Here is a 23,630-nt window from a genome sequence, read left to right on the forward strand (position 1 = left end):
AGGAAAACTTGACAACACTGGCAATAGATTGGATCTATCTGAGCTGCAGGCAGTTTTCCAATTCATTTACATCTAGCCAATGTCCTTCCCTCTGTTCCTGAATCTCAGGATTGACAAGCTAAAAGCAGGGTCAAAAAATCAATGAGAAACTTTCAAAAGCACTTTGGACATTATGGATCAGCACAAAGGTCAACCATTAATACTTAACTCATGTCATGGGGTAGGTGCAAGTATTCCATGAATTAATGTACCCAGATTGCTGAAAACTGCCCTATCATTTAGCAAGTACTTGTGAAATGTTTTTAACTATTTTCAGTTAGTATTGTTATTTCTTTTCTCTGTTCACAAGCTTCATGGTTTCCAAATGCCCTCCAGATAAGTGCGAATCCTGTAATTCTTCACAGAAGCCCTCTACAAGATGATTTTATTCTACTTTTTCTGAAGTTTCTCCCCAGCCAGCTCACTCTGCTCCATCCAAAACTCTTTCTAATCTTCTTGAAACCACTTCTTTTCTTCTGCTCCTTCTGCTTCTGTGCCCTCTTGCGTGGCCAATTTGGATTACTTGTCCCTATAACACATCCTTTCTGCACTGCCTCTTTACAGTAGTAAGATTGACCCACCTCTACACTCTTAAAGAGGTCTTCATGATTCATGTAATAGAAATTCTTTGAATTGCATGATTTCACAGGATTCCTGAGAAATGAATGAACTTTAAAGCTCCTTGAGGGTCTCCTTGTGCTCAAATAAGCAGAGCTGAGAATCTAGAAATCCTCACTGGTGTAACTGTATCAGTTTACGTGTTGACATGCCAGCATAGCATCAGTTATTACTGCTGCCCCACACACTCCAAGCCCCTCACTCACCAAATGAGCAGTGCTGATCTCTATCCTAGGAGTCCTTGCTTCTCCTCATAATCCATCAACTAAGGAGTTAACACCTAGCTGACTGGGCAGCCTCCAAACTCCAGCTTCGGTACTTAGACCATTCTGCTGGATCACTGTCATGCCTGAGCAATTTGAACATCAGCCTAGAAAAGAAATTCCTTTTTATGTTTTTATGGGTGTAAACTGATTATGAGAGAAAGTAAGGGCAGGTGGGAGAGGAAAAAGGGGAAAAAAAACTTCCATGGTGCATACATTGGAGAATGATAACATTTTGGTAACAGCAATGGTAGCAAGAAAATGACCAGCAAAAGCCTCCGGAATAATCATGGCATCTCAGGGAGTTTAACTGTGCATTAGAAACTGCCTGCTGGTTCAGAGGTGTGGCAGTGTGCAAACTAAAGGCAGGTTATGGTTTTTAATTGCATAGTATCAAGCACACCTGTGGCTCCATCTTGGCGAGCAGCACTAGAAGCACTGGCCCACCACTGCTACTGGAATCATGAAGTGCAGAGTATTTCTTTTGTTTGTCACCCCTTCTGACCAATCATGACCTCAGGTTCTCCCAAATCCTGCAGCAACAGGAGCTCTGCTTCAACCCAAAGCACGAATCTATCCTCCTGGGATTCTGCCACAGAGAAGGCTGTTGGTGATTTTTTTTTTAAATGCTCATCAAAAACCATTCTGAAACCATTTTATTTCTTGGATGAAAATGGCATCACATTAGCCCTACCAGACCTGTCCCTGAAATTTAGAAGAAAATTGTGCAGAAATACAGAGTTAATTTATTCAAGTAAGCACACACCTGCTTTTTGCATTACAGAATGGTTCCATTTCCATCCCAGCAGCTGTCCCTGGGTCTGAGTTACATAAATGAATAATGCATTTAATATGTTATTAAATGGGGCTGCTACTTCCGTAATAACAAGGCAACTTGTGATTATGTTGGACCTGAGCTCTGGATATTACTGAGATGCATTTAGTTGGTAAAGCATTCTTCAATCTGCCAAGAAGAAAAGTGCTTTGTAATGGCAAGGGAGTCTTTGTACAATTACTGAAAAGGAAATATTCTGAAAATGTGCCTTTGATATTACCTACAGCTCATCAGTGGAGACTGCCTTATTACTCCAACACCCCCAGTTTCAGCCATTCTCCTCCTTCCTATCTTGAAATGACTCTGTCACCTCTTCCTTTTTACCCATACTTTCTTTCATTTTGCTTATGTGCTGCCTGGACAATTTTTTAAAAAAAGATGAAGGCCATATTTTCTTCTTTGTGAGGTTAAACCTGGAAAGAAGCATTGTGAGTCTTCATACTGCAGATTTTTCTATTCAGCCTTTTTTATTTTCCCCTCTTGGGAATTTGGGGTGGTGTGGTCAGACTACATGTATTTATGACTATTCACTTATTAAGGTAAGAGCATTGTGTAAGCTCAGCAGATCTCAAATCTAATAATAACTGCATATTTATGGAGTACAATGTAATCAATATAGACATTGTAGAAAGATTCAATCAAGGTAACAAACATATACATCAAGTTATTTTTTGTGGTGCGAACATTAAAAATCTCTCTCTTTGAAAAATCTTAAATGCACGATATGTTGTTATTAACTGTGGTCCCATGCAGATCACTAAAACTCATTTCTCCAGTCTAACTACAATGTGTATGCTTTAAAGGACATCTCCCTTTTCACTATCATCTACCCACTATGGTAAACACCTTTCTCTTCTGATTCTATGACAGCAATTTTTTAAGATTCCACATGTAAGTGAGATCATGTGGTGTTTGTCTTCCTGTGCCTGGATTATTTCACTTGGCAGCATGTCCGCTAGTTCCATCCATGTTGTTGGAAATGACTGAGGGTCATTGTGTTTAAAGACTTCTTAGTAGTCCACTGTGTATTCCTCATTTCCCTTATTCATTCATCTTCTAATGGACACCTATTTGCCTTCTATATTTTGACCACTGGAGTAACGTTGCAATTAATATGAGAGTACACCTATCTCTTTGACATTCCATAAGATGCAGAAATCTCACTTCTATCTGACCCTTTGAATCACTTGAGAGCATTTTATACATGTATGATGCCTAGGTCCTTCCCCTAGGAATTTGAATTTAATTGGGAACTTTGGACATCAGTTTGTTTTTGTTTTCACTTTAAGTCCCCTGAAGGTGATTCTAGCTAGCAGCCAGGATTAAATGCCACTACCCAGGAGGTTAAAACTAGTGTTGTGGAACCAAACTGTCAATTGTTTTTCATTCTATGTGGGATGCTCTTGCCTCCTCTTACACTTTGACTCATGCTTTGAAAAATAAGCCGAGAAATCAGGCTTTGATGTAAAGATGCATCTTCCTTTTTTTCATAGGAATTAGAACATGTAGTGACCGAGGTAAACTGGAACTCTAGTTCTTGCTGACCCATATGGATATTATTGCCACTGAGCGATGGTTTCCCATATTACTACTCACAATGAGAAAAATATAAAATAGTTTCATTTTGTGGATTGGACTATGTGCTTTGGTTTCAAGGGAAAACTCTGCTTTGTTCTAAGGATACTGGACTTAATGAAGTAGGAAATAGAGCAAGCCTTAGGGACACAGAAGGGGGTTGGGTCTGGGTACAGTGTGTGGCTAAGACTTAAAATATTTCTAGACCCACTACTCTTAACAATGAGGAAAGAGCAACATGTTACGTTCATATGTGTAAGTTGAAAGAGCTATATACCTACAGACCTCTGACAGCAGTAGTAGGGCTTAACAATGAAATAGAGATAGGTTTTTCCATCACTTTACTCAGAGAAACTGCCCCCAGGAAAGCAGTGGTGGAGGAGTCCAGGTCTCCTCATCTTCAGTGAAAAGGGACTGTGCCAGACATCCAAGCTGACAGGCCTTACTGGTGGCTGGCTATATGTATCCGTTGTGTGTAGGTATATGCAGCTCAAAGACGCTTTAAGTGGAATCCAGGTGATAAGGAATGCTCAGGGATAGCAATGTGCCCATGAATCAACAATCATCCTATGCAAAATCCCTAATAGCAATATTTAGAAAGTCCTTGGCTGACTAGGGAGGTCTTCCAAGTTCTTTATCTGAAGGCAAAACCACTCTCTAAACTTTTCCTTTAAACCAAGTAGGCAGACCTAGGGATAAGGGCCTGGAATAAGACAGAAGACCAAGTGAATGGAATAAAGTGGCTCTTGCATTAAGCAAGATGAAAGCACAAGTTATTTAATTTGAATAGTAAATGGAATGGGATTTCCTTTTGAACACAAGCTTGATAAAATGGGGCATGTGGCCACACTTGACTAAATGACTTAATATAAAGAATCATGAGAACTGGCTCATAGGATCCACAATCTGAGTCAATTCATTGTCAAACCGAATTATAGAAACATGTTTCCTTTTTTAGAACACCTGCAATCCAAGGAATCCTACTATTGAATCATTTCAGTTGATCAAGGAAATTTTAGAGTTTGAAGGCTTCTCAGAGATCATCTAATCCCCTTGTTTTGCACATCAGGAAAAGGAGATAGCTTAGAGAATTGCACAAGGTCAGACAGAAAATGATTAGGAGTCCAGGGACTCTGGGCTAATTTGCTGTTCTTGTGCCGCTTTGCCAGAGCACCTGGGTGAGAAACACTAATGCCAATTCTATCCATGTGGGTAGGAACAACCATAAGAGGAAGTGGGTGTCCATGACTGTAATACACATCTTCTTCATTTCTCAATCCCTATGACTTCCCATGAAAAGATGGGAAACTTTAGCTAAGAAGCATACTCTGAGGAGTCAACTTCATATCAACAAGCAATTATTGTGTGTTCGCATTGAGACTGCAGAGTTCTTGGCTAGAAAACAGCTACACAGTCCCCTGCAGCGATCAGTCTGTTAATAATGCAACTGATTTCCTTTCTGTGGACTTTAAACACATGCACCAATTTTAGGGCCAATTATTCTCCTTGATGCACACTGAAAAATTTCATTGAACAGAGATCAGACAGAACATCAAAATCCCCACAGGGCACCTGGAATAGAGTCACATGGGAAGAGATCACAGCTCACGATGTCCCTGGAAATAGCAAATTCAAGGGAATGGTACATTAGATAGGGGTTCAGTGTTTCTATGGCTGAGGTAGAGAGGAATATGTTTTTAAAAGCCTGTTCTAAAACATTCAAAATGTATGTTAATAGTATGGAAATTGTTATTTGTCATAGAATTTAAGTCTGTATTTATTTTTCTTGGACTCACTAAATATTTTATATAGCGACAGAAATTAAACTATCATTTTAAAATTGTGCTTCATGAGGAAATATCCCCATCATATATTGATAAACTAACCCTGAGAAATAGTAAGAGTTGTCTTTGAACATTCTTCCATGAGGAATTAATGGCTCCTATAAAGAAATTCCACAGACAGAAATTTCTACATGCACTTCAAAAAAAAAATACATCTAGAAATAACTGCAACTTAATAGCAAGAAGAAATCTGTCCCTTGAGAAGATTATTTTGTTTTCTTAAAGCAAACCAACCCAGTGCCACTTTATTTGATATTTACAGAATCTTTTACTACTGGCATGAAACAAGCAATGTTCTAGTTAATTTAGCAACTTAAATTTGCAGTGTTTTCCTTGGTTCCAACACACTATAAACAAAATTTAACCATATGTAGGTATAACTCAGTGAGGCTGTGCTTGTGTATGTGCAAACTGAGATAATTATAGATACTGGTGGAGAAAAAAAAGAGAATGGATTTGAGGTTATTTCAGCATTTACATGCAACAGAATATGAAATTAACATGGTTGTCATTTTGTTTGAGCAAAAGAAACATGTTTAGCAGTCAGGTAAATGAGTTTTCTGGTAAAAATGGCATGGAAGATAGACATGTGTTTGGTGTACCACAGTTCCATCACTTTCTAATTATGTGACTTTAAGCGCCTATGGGGGTACTTCTTTTTGTTTTATAGACAGCATAGCAGAGGTTTAGATGAAAAATGTCCCAGATATCAGCATTGCAGTGACAACCAGGCATCAAATACATATCTGGGCTACAGATTCACAATAAAAGAAAGTTCCCTACCCCTCTTTTTTTTCCTCTACTCTAGAGAAACCCTTAGATGATAGCAATTGATGGTATTTATATTTTGTAATACATGTGCCCAGCATTCTGCTACATGCTTTCTATATGGTGTCACAGTTATTCACACTTGAAGGCAAATAGCAAAATGTAATAGGTTAAGAAACTAAGGCTCAAAGAAAGTAAATCATTCACGAAAGATAACAGTCAATGGTAGCTTTGGATGGAAAACCCTCCATCATTTCATTCAAAAATCTCTCTCTTTTACACCATATGAAATATCCTTAATTATATTTTACTTTCCGTCCAAGCAGGCAAACCCCTTACTTTTCATCTGGATGTGAAATGGCTTATGGATGTTTTAAGGGGCCAGAGGTGAACCAGGCAGGTAGCTGACAGTGGAAGACAGCAGGGCATTAATGACTCACTGCTCCAGCCCTGGACATTAGAAACCCTGATACCAGTGGACCAGGAATCAGGATGGCGGCCCCCTGGAGGAACATTCTGTGCTTACTCACTTCTATTTTAAACCATCTTTTCTAAGTTTTAGCCAAAAACTGAAACAGAAATTGTCCAAACATTCATCTCTATACAGTGAAGCTGATAGACATTTTGGCATCTCCTCAAAAACTGCCTTTCTAGCCAGGTGTGGTGGTGCACTCCTGATATCCCAGCAGCCTGGGATGCTGAGGCAGGAGGATCCATTGTTCAAAGGCAGTCTCAACAAAAGCAAGGTGTTAAGCAATTCAGTGAGACCCTGTCTCTAACTAAAATACAAAATAACCTATTACATTTTGCAATTTGGGATGTGGCTCAGTGGCTCAGAACCCCTGAGTTCAATCACTGGTACCCCTTGCCCCTGGCAAAACAAAAAACAAACAAACAAACAAAAAACAGCCTTTCTGTTGGCATATAAATAACATATGCAGGGATTTCTCCACCTTGGTGAAACCTGAGAACACTGCTCTCTACACAAAGTAGTAAGCTGATTCTGAAATCAACCCTAACCATTTATACAATGAGTCATTCAAAACTAAATAAAAAGTAGGAAGGTCTTCCTGCTTGCTTCCAACTAAGCTCTCAGAATGGTGGTGCTGGGAGGTCTGCTTACTGCCCTGGACTGACAAGAGCGACCTTTGGTTTAATAGACCCACTCAGTTCACGTTTTGACTACATTTCTGCTCCAGAAGCTATTTGGGAAGGGACAGCCCAGGAGTAACCTGCAGGCAGGCACTAACTGCAGGCCAAGCCACAGCTGGAATTCTTCTGCACTTCATCCCAGTCCTGAGGTTATTCTACACTGAATGAGCACAAGCTTCTCAAGGACAGGTTAAAACAGTCATTGGAGAGACTCAGGGGGCACAGTGGCTCCTTACTTCCATAGCTTCCAAGCACTGGTGTCAGAGCCTTGAGAAGATTACCAGTGTGGCCCTGTCGCCAGTCATCTCTTGTTCTTTGTGCCAGAAATGACCCTGTTTACCTGATTCATCTAGGAAAAGCTTACTTGAGCTTCCCCTCATCTTACCCTTACTGAATCCACTAGCATTTGCCTCTAAAGAGGGAGGGAGTTAATTCAAATTCCTACCTTGTGGGACTCACAGGCAACAGGTGGGCAGGAGGCTCCTGTTTAAAACCTTGTGAGGGAACTATTTGGCACTGCCTGATACTCAGGTCCAGTTGGCTGAGTGGAATTTTCTTTATAATCTAGCAGAAACACCTCCATTGCCAAGAGATTTAATTAGCTTTGTGTGTTTTTAATAACAAGTAATATGGTATTGGAATGTTAATTGTAGCCTTGTTTATAGTGGCAAAAAAAAAAAAACCAACCCAAATGTTCATGAAAGGAAACAATTAAATAATTCTATAATACTTAATACCATGGAATAAAAAGAAATGAGATGGAAAGTAGCCTTCTATATTCTGACTTGGAAAGATGTTTAAAATATGTTTTTAACTTAAAAAGGAAAACAGAATATCTATCACATAAAAACAGCAAATCACACAAAAACAGCCTTCCAAATTAATTTTATATACTTTCTCTTGGCACAGTTATTCACTGGCAAATGCTAAAAAAAGTGTTTGGAAGCATGAATACCAAATAAATAATTGTGGGAATGGGGCTAGGATTGGGTAATGATTCAAGTAGACTTTTTAACATCTAAAACATATCTATACAATTCTTTTGTAATTAAATATTTTTAATAGAAAGATAGCAGCATTGTAGTGACTACAATGTTACATGTTGAATCTGTGCTTATTAAAGAGTGCTGAATCAACACACAGCCAAGGGACATCTAAGGTGATATGCTGTGCTGACATTAGGAAAGACAGAGAGTAATTTTTCAGTTTCACCTACATTTTTCCACTTGACAATTCTAGAGCTGGCTACAAACACTGCACATGGGAATTTGATGTTGTGAGGTCTTATAAGATGACTCTGACCCTTGTCCCAACTGAAGGTCTTCCAGTTTCCCATGTAAAATAAGTGACTCATGCGATATACTGATCAGTGAGTTTATTACTGACACCTCTCCCTCCGAATGTCCCCTATAGGACCCTAATGCAGTGGTTACTCCTTCACCTATGAGCACCATTCTTAGAAGTGCAGGTCATACCTACTGGTGCCTAGAACTTATCACATGTTTTTTTTTTCACATAAGCTCTTAGGCTGATGCTGATGCTTTTGTGCAAAATGTTTGAATGGAATGTACAAACCCAGTGGATAGCAACCTAATAAAAATCACCTGGGGTCAGAAGCTATTAATGCTCATTGATAAGAACATAATTCTGAGGGTGCGGGTTGTACTGTAGGAGACTGTGTTCTGATTTTGACTATTGAACATAAACAATTGCATTGATACACATTTATGTAACCCGGACACTTATCACCAAATCAACTGAAACTGTAATTTTTCAAGGGCACAGGCAATTAATGCTTCTGAATAGGAAATTGTAACTTAATCATTTGATGTTTCATTTTATATAAGTCAGTATATTCAGAACTTATTTTATTTATTTATTTTTTTATTGGTTGTTCAAAACCCTACAAAGCTCTTGACATATCATATTTCATACATTAGCATACATTAGCTTCAAGTGAGTTATGAACTCCCTTTTTTACCCCAAGTACAGATTGCAGAATCACATGGGTTTCACATCCACATTTTTACATAATACCATACTAGTAACTGTTGTATTCTGCTACCTTTCCTATCCTCTACTATCCCCCCTCCCCTCCCCTCCCATCTTCTCTCTCTACCCCATCTACTGTAATTCATTTCTCACCTTGTTAATTTTCCCATTCCATTTACAACCTCTTATATGTAATTTAGTATAACAATGAGGGTCTCCCTCCGTTTCCATGCAATTCCCCTTTTCTCTCCCTTTCCCTCCCACCTCATGTCTCTGTTCAATGTTAATCTTTTCTTCCTGCTCTTCCTCCCTGCTCTATTCTTAGTTTCTCTCATTATATCAAAGAAGACATTTGGTATTTGTTTTTTAGGGATTGGCTAGCTTCACTAGGCATAATCTGCTCTAGTGCCATCCATTTCCCTGCAAATTCCAAGATTTTGTCATTTTTTAGTGCTGCGTAATACTCCATGGTGTATAGATGCCACATTTTTTTAATCCATTCATCCATTGAAGGGCATCTGGGTTGGATCCACAGTCTAGCTATTGTAAATTGTGCTGCTATGAACATCGATGTGGCAGTATCCCTGTAATACGCTCTTTTAAGGTCATCAGGGAATAGTCCGAGAAGGGCAATAGCTGGGTCAAATGGTGGTTCCATTCCCAGCTTTCCCAGGAATCTCCATACTGCTTTCCAAATTGGCCGCACCAATTTGCAGTCCCATCAGCAATGTACAAGTGTACCCTTTTCCCCACATCCTCGCCAGCACTTGTTGTTGTTTGACTTCCTAATGGCTGCCAATCTTACTGGAGTGAGATGGTATCTTGGGGTGGTTTTGATTTGCATTTCTCTGACTGCTAGAGATGGTGAGCATTTTTTCATGTACTTGTTGATTGATTGTATGTCCTCCTCTGAGAAGTGTCTGTTCAGGTCCTTGGCCATTTGTTGATTGGGTTATTTGTTATCTCATTGTCTAATTTTTTGAGTTCTTTGTATATTCTGCATATTAGGGCTCTATCTGACGTGTGAGGAGTAAATATTTGTTCCCATGATGTTGGCTCCCTATTTACTTCTCTTATTGTTTCTCTTGCTGTGAAAAAACTTTTTAGTTTAAGTAAGTCCCATTTGTTGATTCTTGCTATTAACTCTTGTGCTATGGGATTTCCTGAGGTAAAGGAAAGGTAGTCCCTCAATTGCAGCCCCCTGGGGCACACTGGACCGGATCTGAGCCAATCACCGTCATTCCAAGATGGCTCCATGACTTGGCTTGTGGTCAGTTGTGATCAGTGAGATGGATTCAAGACAAAGCGACCTAAGAAGAAGGCCCCCTCTGCCTCACCTCCCTGCCTCAAATGCTTTTGTGGGATGGTGCGATCCCAGGAGTGTGGCAGAGGCTTGTGACTGTAAAGCAACAGGCCTAGGACAGCTAGCTGCATGCTAAGGTTGGCGGAGTGGGGAGCTAGATGCCATCCTGGACTGGCGACCTCTAGACTTCCAGTCAGGAGAGATGCATTCTCTGGCCATCTACCAGCATCCCCGTCCCGGGTATTCACAGCCTTCATCACCACAGTAACCCCAGCCAAAGCCCAGCAGGAACCCCAAGTGCTTCGTCATCTTCTCAACAGTGTCCAAGTGGAAACGAGCAAGGTCCCCACTATATAGATGACCAAACTGAGGCACTGTGCAGGTTAAACAACTCCCCCTGGACAGTTCTTCAGTAGGTGACAGAGCTAGTCCTGACCCCAGCAGTGTGGTACCAGCCAGACTCTGAACCATTGGGCTAATATGTCGTCTAACCCTGGTCATGAAGAGTTCAGCTTGCACACACAGAGGGGCAGTGCACAGGAGTGCCAGGGGCCCTCCATGCAGACCCAGCCCAGAACCCCATCTGTGTATGTGGCACTTTAAGTACAGTGTGTCAGCCCTTGGTGGTGTTTGCCCCCTGCCTGTGTCACCATTGTATCCACAGGGATTTCACAGGAAACCAGGAGTGGCATGCCCAGAATAAACACAGAAAGAAATCAGGAGCCTTCTGCAAGTTGGGCCCCAGGGGCAAGGCAACCCAGGAGCCACAAGGACCTCCTGCCGAATCTCGGGGTGCAGTCTGGAAGACGGGGGGAGAAGCAGAACTCCCCACTGGGGGCAGACCCAGAGCCAGTCCCAGAGGCCAGACCCAGAGCCCCAGAGGGAGCCCGCAAAGGCCGACCTTGTTCTAAGTGTGTCCGCTGAAGAGTGATGGCAGTGTGCACTCTTCATGGGTCTGGAGGGACAAGGGGAGGCCTCAAGGATGCAGACCCTTGTGGAGGAATCAGTTTTGCGTCTGAAACTCTTACTGAGGGTTTGCTGGGCTGAGGGGTTGCCCAGCCAGGCTCTCTAGGTGGGTGGTTTTCCTGTGTTCTGCGAAGTCCTTCGGCAAGCATTCTACAGAGAAGTCTAGTCCACCAACTCAACGCTGGGCAATGCTGGGAGCCATCAGTCAAGTAGGTATGACAAATTCCTTGCCAGCTTACTCCGATGCTGTCTAGTGGAAAAACTTCTGAAAGGTGACCTTGCTCAAGGACCAGGGCAGGATCCGTGTTTAGGGTGTTCCCCCTTTAGAATAGGGCGGTTTAGCATAATAGGAGATTAGGGTGTTTCCCCTTTAGAATAGGGCGTATCCTGCTGCTGAGTTCCTCTTGAGTGCTTAGGGTCAGACAGTATATTTTGGGAGACAGAAACCCGAGTGTGGATTTGGGCAGAGAACGTGGATTTCCCCAGAACGTGTTTGTAGACGGCCGGTGTGAGTTCGGGAATAAAGAATTGCTGTTTGAATCTACAAGCTGTGTGGAGACTCGTGATTTGTGCCCAGCCAGAGACTGCGGCAGGGCAAAATGATTTTTCTTATCACAACCTAGCCTGAGTACTGGGCAGAGATGAAAAAGGACAGGCAGACCCTGAAGAGAAGCCTGCTCCTCCCTCAGGTGGGTGCAGGGCCCAGAGGGTGGGCACAGTGGTGAGTCCAGAGTCCTGCCACACACAGCCCGGGGTGAGGGGAGGCAGCCTTCAGCAAGCCAGGCCTAGAACTGGAATGTCCATTCCATTCCGAGGCTAAAATCCCTTCTGGAAGCTTCTGTCCCTTGGGCTTGTTCCCACTTACTCAGCCAGCAGGGCAGCAGCTGTAGGACTGGACCCTGGCAGGAACCAGGCACCACTGCATGGGCAGGCAGTGAAGGGCTGAGTTTCTTGCAGTCAGACAATGGGTGTCAATCATTCGTAGGATGTGATTGACAGCAAATCCTGAAAACAGCCTGGGAGTTCGACCAACTTCACCTGCAGATTCTGCATATATATATACAGATACACATATCTGGGCAGAATCCTCCGTGTGTATATACACAGAGGGAGAGAGACGAGAGGGATTTGCAGATGGAGAGATGCAGAGACAGGGCCTGTTAAGACTTGCTGGTTTCCACCAGGAGCTCGAGTGCTGGGGCTGGGGTTGGGGTGCTCAGACGGCAGAGGACTCGGGAAACTTGCAGAGCAGAAAATGTCCTTCTGCTTCCTGCCCTCTCATCATGTAGAAGAGGGACCGAGTGTACAGAATGTGCTCTAAATAGGACAGGCCCTGGGCAGAGCATGAGGGACACAGAGGGCCTTCGGAGTGCCACTGTCCACTGAAGCCTGTCCCCAGGAGGAGATGGCTCCTGAGGGCCTCTCTGGAAGAAGCTGTCTTCTCGTCCTGTGTACCTCCTGCTTGTTACCGTTGCTGTCCCTTCCTCAGAACCCCCACTCCTCTGACAGGTGCGCCAGAGTGTCACACGAACCACAGCCACTCCTCATTGTGATGATGTCACTCTCCCGCCCTCTCCCTCTTTGGCCCAGGATCTTGATCACAGTGTCTCTCCGATTACTCTCTTCTGGGTCCCCAGGCCCCGTGCCTACAAGGCCAAGGACACCCCACATTTCTGATCACAGCCCCCCCTCCAGAAAAGGCTCCCCCAGGCCTCCCTCTGTGGTTGCCACCCACCCTTCCTTGAGAACCGTGACTCCTGGTGGCACCCTGAAGCCAACAATCCAGGACCTCAGCACCTCCAGCCCACGGGCCCCAGTGCTGCCACAGGCTTCGTGAGACCCCCACTGTGTTCACTTCCTGCTTTTCCCTGCAGGGACTCGGGGGTCTGTCAGTGTGTCCCTGCCCTGGTTGCTTCCCCACCAGGGGTCTTGCGACCCTGGTTACCCAGCACCTCACCTTCTCTGGGCCTGCCCCTGTGCAGCTGGACTCCTTGGGGAAACCCCACAACCATGCTGATTGGTGTCATGCACAACCAGAGCCTCTGCGGCCCTTGGCCACACCTGCACTTCCCAGCCATTCCCCCGCCTGCTGCCTGTCTCCCCTCCTCTCTCCCGGCTGGTGGCCTTCTTTCTCCTGTCTGTGGAACATGAGTGACTGGAGGGCCACCTTCTGCCTTGGTTGGCAGCTTGGATCTCTGCTGGGTCACTTCCCTCCACAAACAAACATGACACCAATTCTCCATCTGATCGACTCTGTTAGGTGAGACGGTGACGGTGACAGTGGCGAAGAGCTCAGGTTCTTTGGGTCTTTATCTGTTGCAGATGAATACCAAAGTAAATCTGGGTGAAATCATAGAATGTCCTAGATTTTCTTTAAAATACATCTGGGGGTTAGGTGGAAGACAGGGACCCACAGGAGTCTGTTTATTCTCTTTCCTTTTGTGTAGGTTGACAAAGTCCCATGTTATAAAAGTGCTGTCCCCTTCTCTAATCTCTTCTGAAGAGAAATTTCAGCTCTCTGCTGGAAATCTTATACTCCAGAGGGAATTCCAAAGTGGGATTCTTCCGGGCCCAAGTCTTCCTTTCCAGCAAACCTTCCACCAGCCCCTGGCCCCAAGTGAGCCGCACCACCTGGCTTGGGTGACACAGTGGCCTCCTTCCTTGCCCTTCCACTGTCACCTCTGCCCTGTAGCAGTTCTCCAGCAGGGACCCAGCACATTCTGTGGTGGATTTGAGGTCTCCTCGATGCTCCACGCAACTCCCGCCCCCCAGGTTCCCAGGATGTTGGGGATGAAACTCTTGCTCCTCGCCAGCCCACCTCACCCTGGCTTGCTCCTGTCGGGCCCCTGTCCTCTGGTCCCACTTTTCATCTTGAATGTTCTCCCAACCTTACCTGGCTCAGCCTCTGTACTGGTCAGGTCTCCTCTCCCCAGTCAACCTGGACACCCTGAATTTGTTTCTTGGAGCCACACAGACTGGGGGCTCTAAACAGCAAGATGTGTTTCGTCCCCGTCCTGGAGGCTGGAGTCTGTATTCAGGGCATTGGCTGGTGGGTCCTTCTGAGCCTGCGAGGGAGGGTCTGTTCCTGGCTTCTTGTGTGGCTTGTAAATGGCATCTCCCTGATCACACCTGTTTTGCCTGTGTGGGCTGGTGGCCAAATTTCCCCTCTTGTAAGAACCCCAGGTGGACTGGACTGGGGGCCCTGCTGACCAGGGGGTTGGACTTCGACATATGAATGGGGCAGGGGGGCACAGTGCGGCCCACAACATGGCCCCCAGCAGCCTCTTACATTCCCTCCCTTGCTATTCTTGGAAGCATTCTTTCATACTTCTGATCTTTTTTCTGGATATGCTTGGGGTGTGTCTGTCCCATGTGAATGTAATTGGGAGAAAGTGAGTCCTCTCTCCATCTTCCCAGCCTGAGCACCTGGCTGCTCTGGGAGGGAAAGAGTGAATTCAGCTCTCACCTGTGTGTCTTGGTGTCCCACTTTCCCTCTAGTGGCCACAGTGCCCCCTAACTTCTTCAGGTGAGCATAGGCCCAGTTGCCTGTGACTCTGGAGAGAACCACTGGTGACAGGAGAGGCCTGAGTCCATTCCCAGAAAGCCTTGGAGGTCACAGAGGGACCACAGATATTCTTTTTCTTTGTAATCACCTCATTATTTGTCAGGTCTCATCCCCCTACCAGAAATGACAAGATGGAAGAGTTATCCTCTGTGTTTATAAGCCAAAATGCCAGGGGCAGGTAAATACCATCAGAGAGAGCTACCAGTGCCTGGCAGCTGCTGTATAATTGGACTGAGATGAAGGAGGTTTGGGTCGGGAGCCCAAGGCTTTCTACCGCACCAAGCTCTTTGTGGAAGGAAGGGGCTCCTTCTGTGGCCAAAGGAATGGGGATCTCAGGGGTCCCTGAGCAGCCAGGGGCCTCAACAGGACCTAAGGAACTACTATCATTATCATGGTCATCTTCATTGTCAGCATTACCATCATTACTACCATTACTATCACCATATTACCATCATCAATATCACCACCATCATCATCATCACCACCATCATCACAATCATCATTATCACCACCATCATCACCACCATCACTACCATCACTACCATCACCACCATGATCATTATCATCACCATGATCACTATCATCACTATCATCATTATCACCACCACCATAACCATCATCATCACTATCACCATCATCATCACCACCATCACTACCATCACCACCATCACCACCATCATCACCATCATCACTATCACCACCACCATCACCATCATCATCACTATCACCATCATCATCACCACCATCACTACCATCACTACCATCACCACCATCACCACCATCATTACCATCATCATTATCACCACCACCATCACCACCATCACAACCATAACCACCATCACCACCATGATCACTATCACCACCATCATCATCATCACCATTACCACTATCACCATCATCAATATGAACATAAGCAGTGTCATCACCATCACCACCATCATCACCATCATCACCACCATTACAATCATCACCATCACTATCATCAATATGAACATGATGAGCATCATCAATCTCATCAATATGAACATGATTGTCATCATTACCATCATCATCATCATCACCATCATCAGCACTACCAGCATCATCACCATCATTAGCATCATCAGTATGAACATGATCACCATCATCGTCATTACTATCATCACTACCAACATATTACCACCATCGATATCAATGTCACCAACATCATTGCCATCATCACCGTTGCCATCTTCATCGCATGCTATTATTTTGTACAGAACATTTTATAGAAATAGCTCTCTCAAGGCAAAACACTTCCTTTTGTCAAAGAGGCAGTATACCACACAAGATATGAAAATATGGGTACGAACAGGACAAATGACCCCCATCACATATGTAGCAAGCAACCATGAACTGGAGCTACCACCTTAGGCAGTTGCCAGGTGGCTGGGTGGCTCTGCCCACCACAACTGTCTTCACTCATGCACTATTGCAGCTGGGAGTGGTCTCCCTGGGCTGGGCTACAGAGCTTAGGGTCAGCAGGGATGCCTCTCTTCTAGGTGTCACAGAGGAATGTGCTCAGGCTGGGTCCTGGCTGAAGGGGCAGCAGCTGCTCTCATGATGATGACAAAATTGCAAAAAATAAGTGGGAACAGACAAATTTTTTTGAGGATGGACTTAGAGCTCGCACAGTGTCAATGACCAAAAGGAGTCATGTGGGCAAGCCCAGAGCCAAAAACCAGGCCACCAGCACCCTGCAGTAGAGCTCATCCTCACGGGCTCTGAGGACCCTGGTTGCTGTGGTGTGAGGCACCCTCTTTCCTGCTTCCTGTGGTGAAGGTCCTCTGCCATCTCTGCCTGAAACACTGGAGGCAACAGGTGTGGTGAAGAGCTGAGGCCATGCTGGGAGCAATGGGTGTAGGGGCCCAAGGCAGCTGCCCTGAGTAGCCCATCTACAGAGGGTTCAGATTCTGTTTCTGACAGATTCCAGCTTGGTGATGTTGGACAAGTCCTCACACCTCTTTGGGCCTTTGCACTCAAGTGTGTAAAATGAGGTCAGGCCCTGGAGGCCAGGATAGGATGAAGGAGTGTGAGCCCGAGGCCCAGGGCCTGACCAGGGTGGGGCTCAGGAGGCGTGGCTGCTCCTGCTGCTGCTGCTCACTACTCAAGTCCCACCGGGAGGCAGGACTTGGGTGGAAGAGTCAGGAGGCCTGACTCCTACTGATCTGTGTGGCCAGGGAAGGTCGAGTAAAGAGTGGGAAAATGAGGAAAAGAAGGACATGCCCCGTGAGAGGATGGAAAGCCAAAGCAGGGGGACCCTGGAGGGCCCCCAGGTGTTTCCACATTTACAGTACGAGTGGCTCTGGGGCCACCATCAGCAGGGAACAGGGAGGCCAGGCGACACTGGTGGAGTCCACACAGGCAGGGATTCTTGCATGTCTGACTTTGGAAGGCAGAGTGGCAGCAGGTTGGCCACAGGGCTCTGGGTGTCTTTGGACTGTCACATCCAGACATTGTCCTCAGAGGAAGGACTGACTCTTCTGCATCTTCTTAAGAGCCAGGAAATTTTCCCAGCCTGGGTCCAGTGCCCTCTCCTAACCAATCTCTGCCAGTTAGCAGAGCATGATCTTGGGTTTGATCCAATCAGAGCATGTCCTGGAGCTGGGGACAGGGTGACCTGGAACAAAATTGGGGGCATGTTGTGTGAGCAACCCATAGTACCTGCTAAACCCTGGAATGGGAAAGAACTTCCTGCCTGGGCAGCATCTGCAGCTGTTCTACAAGGCCACTTTGGGTAGAAAACTGTGTGGTGTCCCCAGAGAGGGGCCAGCTGGGGCCTCCCTTCCCATGGGGACTGCAGGTCTGTCCAAACAGGAACTGAAATAGATACAGCCTTTGTTTACAGGGATCTCAGGGGCCCAGCATTTGGCTCATGAAAGCAGGGCTGCAGGGCCAAGTCTGGGTGACTAGTCCAGGCCACAGGACAGGCCGTTCCAGCCAGACCCTTTCATTCACAGCATGGGCACTGGCAGCTGCACAGTGGCCTGCTGGCCAAAGGTTTATGTGTCACCATGGTTTAAAGAACCACACTCATTGCCAGAAAGTGGGCTGGGGGCCCGTCTTCAGGATGGCAGTGTCCACACCTCGAGCTTCCCTGTGGGATCTTCCAGAAGCTTCTACAGGAAAGCACTAGAATTGTACCCTGCCTCACAGCAGCACACCAGAGCAAGGACTGTGGAGATCTTCTCTTTCTTCTTGCTTGATGTGACTCAGGGTCCTCAGAGGGTGATGATGACCCCTGTGCTGCCCACTGTGGGCAGGGTAGGGTTCCCCTGCTCTCTGAGAGACTTTCCAGGGTTGGGGAGAGGAAGAGCTCCTCTGTAAGAAAGCAGCTCTCAGGCCCTCATCTGGGAGCTGTGGACCCTCTGTGCAGATGGGCTGCCTGTTCCAGTCCCCTGAGTGTTTGGCTGACACCAGTGGGCTCTATGTCCCTCTGTGAATCAGTGACCTAGCATGTCCTGCAGAGGTCTGGATCCAGCCCCAGCCCTGAAGATGCTGGGGTCCCCACCACTCTACAGGCAATGATCCATGGCACAACCCTTTGGAGGTGTTTCTCTGGCTTTCCACGCCACTTCCACAGTCCTTGGTGAGGGTGGCCACTGGTGCCTGGAATCAGAAAGAAATCCCCAGAGCTCAGGCCAGGTGTTCTGGCTCTGCAGCAGAGCCTCCCAGGTCCCCAGAGACTGCAGGGCCTGGCACTCCAGACCTGCTTTTTAAAAGCACCATTGAGATCAACTTTGCAAACCACCTCGAGCTGGTTCACCCACAGTAAGCGGGCACCTCAGGGCAGGCGTCTTTTGACTTGGTACCTGCTATTTAGGTGGAGTGGGAAGTCCTTGCCCTTTGGGATCCCAATTTGAAGTAGAACTCCTGACTAAGAGGCCTGCAGGACCCCATGACCTTTAGTCACCAAGAAATATCGGGACAGAAAGAATAGATCCCGTCAACTCTGTCCCCTAGGCCGCAACCCATGCTTATGGGAAAGGTGCCGTGTTTTGTTCTTTGAAAAAAATTTGAGGCATTGGAACAAATATCACAATATCACATATGCACACACATGCTTACTCTTGCTCTCTCTCTCTCTCTCTCTCTCTCTCTCTCTCTCTCTCTCTCTCTCATCCCCACATACTCACACAGGCATGGACAAGACAAGGTTCATACACCCAGATCACATCATGCTTATGTCACTGGGAAAGTGGGGAGAACATCTCCCTCTCATAAGACAGATCGCCCAGACCTGAAGAGCCCCTCCCTCCACTCTGTGGCATTCGTGTCCCTTCTCCTTTTGCTCTGGCTGTCCTGGGCCCCAGCCCCTGCATTCCTATGGCCAACTTGCTGCAAGTCAGGCACGGGGAGAGACTCAGAACATTCGTACTTAGTTTGGCGTTCAGGTGAGTCCCCAAATGAACCACCCTCATCCAGTAGATTGCACCCTAGAACTGGCTTCATGATGATAGCATTATTCATTCCACAATGAGTAATTGAACGTTATTTTTTGTCTTGACCCAGAAGGGCCTTCTGGTCAGATAAGTGGTATTTTACATTTGAAGCAGTCATTGTTGCAATTACAGAGATGGTTGTCAACAGAAAGGTGATATTCTAGGGAAGGTGTCAGAGGCTCCTGGACACACTGTTGCAGAATTCACCCTGTGAGACAAAATGTGTCACCAGTCTCTTCTCCTCTTGGAAGTCAATCCATATCTGCTTCTGGTGGCAACTGCCAGTTGGGTTGGAGTTCCTCAGAGGGCTGGCTTCCATGATTTTTAAGACTGACTTGGTTGCTGTCTTGTGACTTGATGATTTTTCCTTTATTTTTTTATTTGGTGCTGTGGATGTTACCCAGGGCCTGGAGCATGCTAAGCACATGCAGTTCTACTGAGCTACAACCCTAGTCCTGTTCTGTAATTTTTAAACCTTTGGTTTGAATTTTGAAGTGATACAAATTGCAGTCACAAAATCACATAAGCAAAAATCATAGCTTAATTTTTCTACAATTAAACTTAGTTTTTATCCTAAACCCCATTTCTGTCTGATGGCAGAAAAACTAGTCTAACCTGATCATCTCAGACCACTTCATGATCTAGCAGCCCTTTTGTTCTTAAGATCAGCTCAAATTAGGTTTCTCCTCTCCTCCATTGACGGCATCTCATTTTAGTGGCTGCTGGGAGGCGGTTGGCTTAGTTGGTATATCATATTATAAGGGTGACCCAATTCTTCCCTGTCTACTTCAACTCTAGCCCTCGCCATGGGGCCTTGCTTTGGTTGATGGATTTTTACAAATGTGAGGCCACTCCAGGCTCGCAGGGCACTTGCATGATTAGATTTGCTTTTCTTTCCCTCTGCTCTGGCCAAGAGCTGGGCACACCCAGGGCAGCCTGGCTTGCCCCAGTTGTGAGGGAGGCCATCCTAGAGTGGCCAGCAGTCCCAGATGTGTGGGTGAGCTACCCACAGCAGCTAGGGGCACTCTGAACAGCCCCCTGGAGGCTCAGGAGCTGAATGAATGTCTGGTTTTGTTGTGCAGCACTTCAGGGGCTATAAATAAATGATCCACACCAGGTCGTACTGCCTCGGGAAAGTGCCTGTCTTTTCAGCACAGGGAGTTATGGAAATGCAAATTCTTCTCATAGTTGATTATTGCTCTTTATTCCTAGTGGGAGCTCTGGCCGGAGCCATCCCTCCCCGGACTGACTGACTGGCCACAGCTCCATAGATCACTGTGCTATCTGAATCTCTGCCCTCATCCTGGCACCTCTGAGCTGATAGCGCTCTCCTTCCACCAATGTCCACCCCTTCTCAGGGCATCAGGATGAGGCTGCCTGCTGGAACCTCCCAGGACTGTGAGAGACTGGGGGATGTCAACCAGCCCTGTCTTTTCCTGGCCCCCAGGAAAGAATCTCCAATCCATTACCCGAGTCCACAGAGGTGTGGACTCTATCTGTATAGTAGGCTGGCCTCCCGGGCCCCCAGACAGGAAGCAGACCCAACTCTCAGTGCTTAGAGATTTGAAACCCAGCTTGGTGATCTGTCGTTGGTTGCCCCATGTCCCCATAAAAAAAGCTCGAAGTCTCCTTCTTAAGCTTGTCTGGTGTCCCCTTCTCCCAGGACGTCAGAGCCTTCTAAGGGAATCTCGAGCACCTAAGTGCCCATTTCCTCCAGGGGAGCTTAAGGGTCATTTCCCTTCTTTTCTGGGGGTGAAGGATCTGGCTTTCAGCTCTCCCCTTCCCAACATGGAGCTGATAGCACACACTTCTGCCTGGGTCCCTATAGAGCTTTCTGGATCCAGTTCTGAATGTACACTTTCATGCTAATTCTCTTGGATGAGATTCAGAATTGATATAAATTTGAAAGGCCAAGAACCTGACCCTCCCCACCACCACACTGCTGGGTTCCTTGTATTTTTCTGGTTAAGTTTCCACAATAACGCAGGGAGATGGCAGTGAGAAACTTCAGTTAGGCCACCCAAATTTATTCTACCATGAGTTATGGTGAGGTTGAATCTCTTTTTGATTTGAGGTGACTGGCCAAACAGAGTTGGGACAAAGTGTGAGGAGCTGGAGAGGTGACCACAGAACAGCTCGCTGGTGGAGAGCCAGCTGGGAGAGTTGTCCCCATGTCAGGCTGACGCTGTCCATGAGCCTCTGCACAGGGCACTTGGCCTCTCAAAGCCTCAATTTCTTCATCTTTAAGCCAGGGGTTTGGGTCAGATGATATTTTCGGTCCATTCCAGCTTTGATGTTCTGTGATCCTAGGATTTATGCCAAGAACAATTGAGGCCAGAGCCAGATTTCTGATCTTGCTGAATTGACCACTTTTCCATCAAATTGACAGTTCTCCTTGCAGTTTCTTAATCTGATTGTTTCTGTAATTGTTGAGCATTAAGTTGACAATGGATAGCAGAGGACAGCTGGATCCCCATGCAAACGTCAGAGTGTAAGAGGAAAAAGATCATGAGCTTTGAAGCTAAATCAACCTGGGGATCATGTTAGAAGGTGTTCACCCAAAAAATAACCTATCATTGCCTCCCAGTGGCTTCAACCATAGGACATGTATTGCTTGCTCAACAAGAAGTCTGGAAGCAGGTGGACTAAGATCGGTTTGGCAGTCAGTGATGTCATTCTGGACCTGGGCATATCCCAAGCTTCTATTTTGCATCTTTAGCTTTATCTTTGTCACCTCCTGGATCTAAGGAGGCTGCCACAGGCCACATACCTTAGCCAACACCATGTATCCACAGGCAGGAAAGAGAGGTAGATTCAGAAAGAATGCCCTTGAGCCCTCTCCCTTTTTTATACCCAAAGCCCCTCCTCCCATAGTTTTCTCTTCCATCTCATTGGCCAGAATGAGTTACATGTTTTCCTATACCAGCCACTAGCAAAGGAAAACAGGATTCTTGTGACCAGCAGAGACCAATCATAATTCATCCTGGAGGGAGGGGGACAGTCAGATTTCTAGGTTCCATTAGCCAGAAAGAGGTGGCTGCAAGTTGGCAGGCAACTCTCAGGGTCTGTAACTCTGATTTTTAATATGGTCACCAGCTACTTGTGTCTGGAATCCCAAGCAAATCACTCAGCTTCTCTGAGCCCCATTTCAGCCCTTGAAAAATAGAATAATCAGGCTGCTCCACAGTGTTGTTGGGAGGACAAAGTCAGTGTTTTGAACACACCATGACATACCATGAGCTCAAGAAATGGTAGTGCTTGTCCTTCTCCTCATTATCTTGGACGACAGTAGGAGAGGGCAGCCTCACTGAGTCATCTACTCCCAGTTTTCAATTTCAATAAACTCTCTTTCCATGACGAGATGCGTGTGAGCGTTGCCAAAGTCAACATACTTGGCTCCAGTGTTTACTGCTGCAACACCTGCTGCTCTGACAGGCTCTGTGCTGTTTTGTACATATTGGTTTTGGACAGTGACTGCTGCGATTTTGTCTTCAGATTTCTTATGGGGGAGATTTAGCATCTGGCAACATGGCTTCTAACTGTGAGGAGTCTCCTAACAAGCATTGTGGTGGGTCATGTGCTGGAATCAGGCTTCAGCGAGGGGAGAGAGAGAGGGCATCTGTTTGGGAAACGAGCTCCTTCCACCTGCAGGCGAAGGTGGCCGGCTTGGCCCTCCTGACCGCTTGTTGAACGACCACCTCGAACTTGCAAACATTACGCAGAGCTCTGGGGTCTGCTGTTCTCACTCCTGCAGCCGATTCACCAGCTCTCTCTAAACAGACCCCCACATTCGCCTCTTCCCAGGTCTCCTCCAGGGCAGCCCCTGTTGGAGCCTCAGATAGCTGCCTCTGCTCGCAGGTCCAGTTCTGCTGCCTGGTGTCACTCAGACATGGAGCCATTTCCATCCTGATGCTGTGTCCTTGAGGAATTCTGAAAAGGAACTTTTCTTTTCTTTTTTTTAAGTAGCATTTTATTGTTTGTTTGTTTGGTTGTTCAGAGTCAAGGTCTCACTGTGTTGCCCAGGTTGGTCTCCAACTCCTGGTGATCCTCCTGCCTCAGCCTCCTGAGGTGGGACCTGGGACTGTGGATGTGTGCCACCGTGCAAACTGCCTGAAGTTTTGAACAAGTGGCTCTGTTACGGTTGGGATGTGAGATGCCCCCCAAAAAGCTCCCATATGACACAATGCAAGATGTTTTAGGGGAGAGTGATTGGGTTGTGAGAGTCTTAACCCAATCCATGGGATGAACTG

General features: G+C 46.1%; 1 pseudogene; it reads right to left on the reverse strand.

Moving 5' to 3' along the window:
* Positions 1 to 23,285, reverse strand: part of LOC143388123 (VPS10 domain-containing receptor SorCS1-like) — an 81,731-nt pseudogene extending 58,446 nt beyond the window's left edge.
* Positions 23,286 to 23,630: the final 345 nt, after the last annotated feature.

Source organism: Callospermophilus lateralis, unplaced genomic scaffold (assembly GCF_048772815.1).
Source record: "Callospermophilus lateralis isolate mCalLat2 unplaced genomic scaffold, mCalLat2.hap1 Scaffold_1388, whole genome shotgun sequence".
Classification (NCBI taxonomy): domain Eukaryota; kingdom Metazoa; phylum Chordata; class Mammalia; order Rodentia; family Sciuridae; genus Callospermophilus; species Callospermophilus lateralis.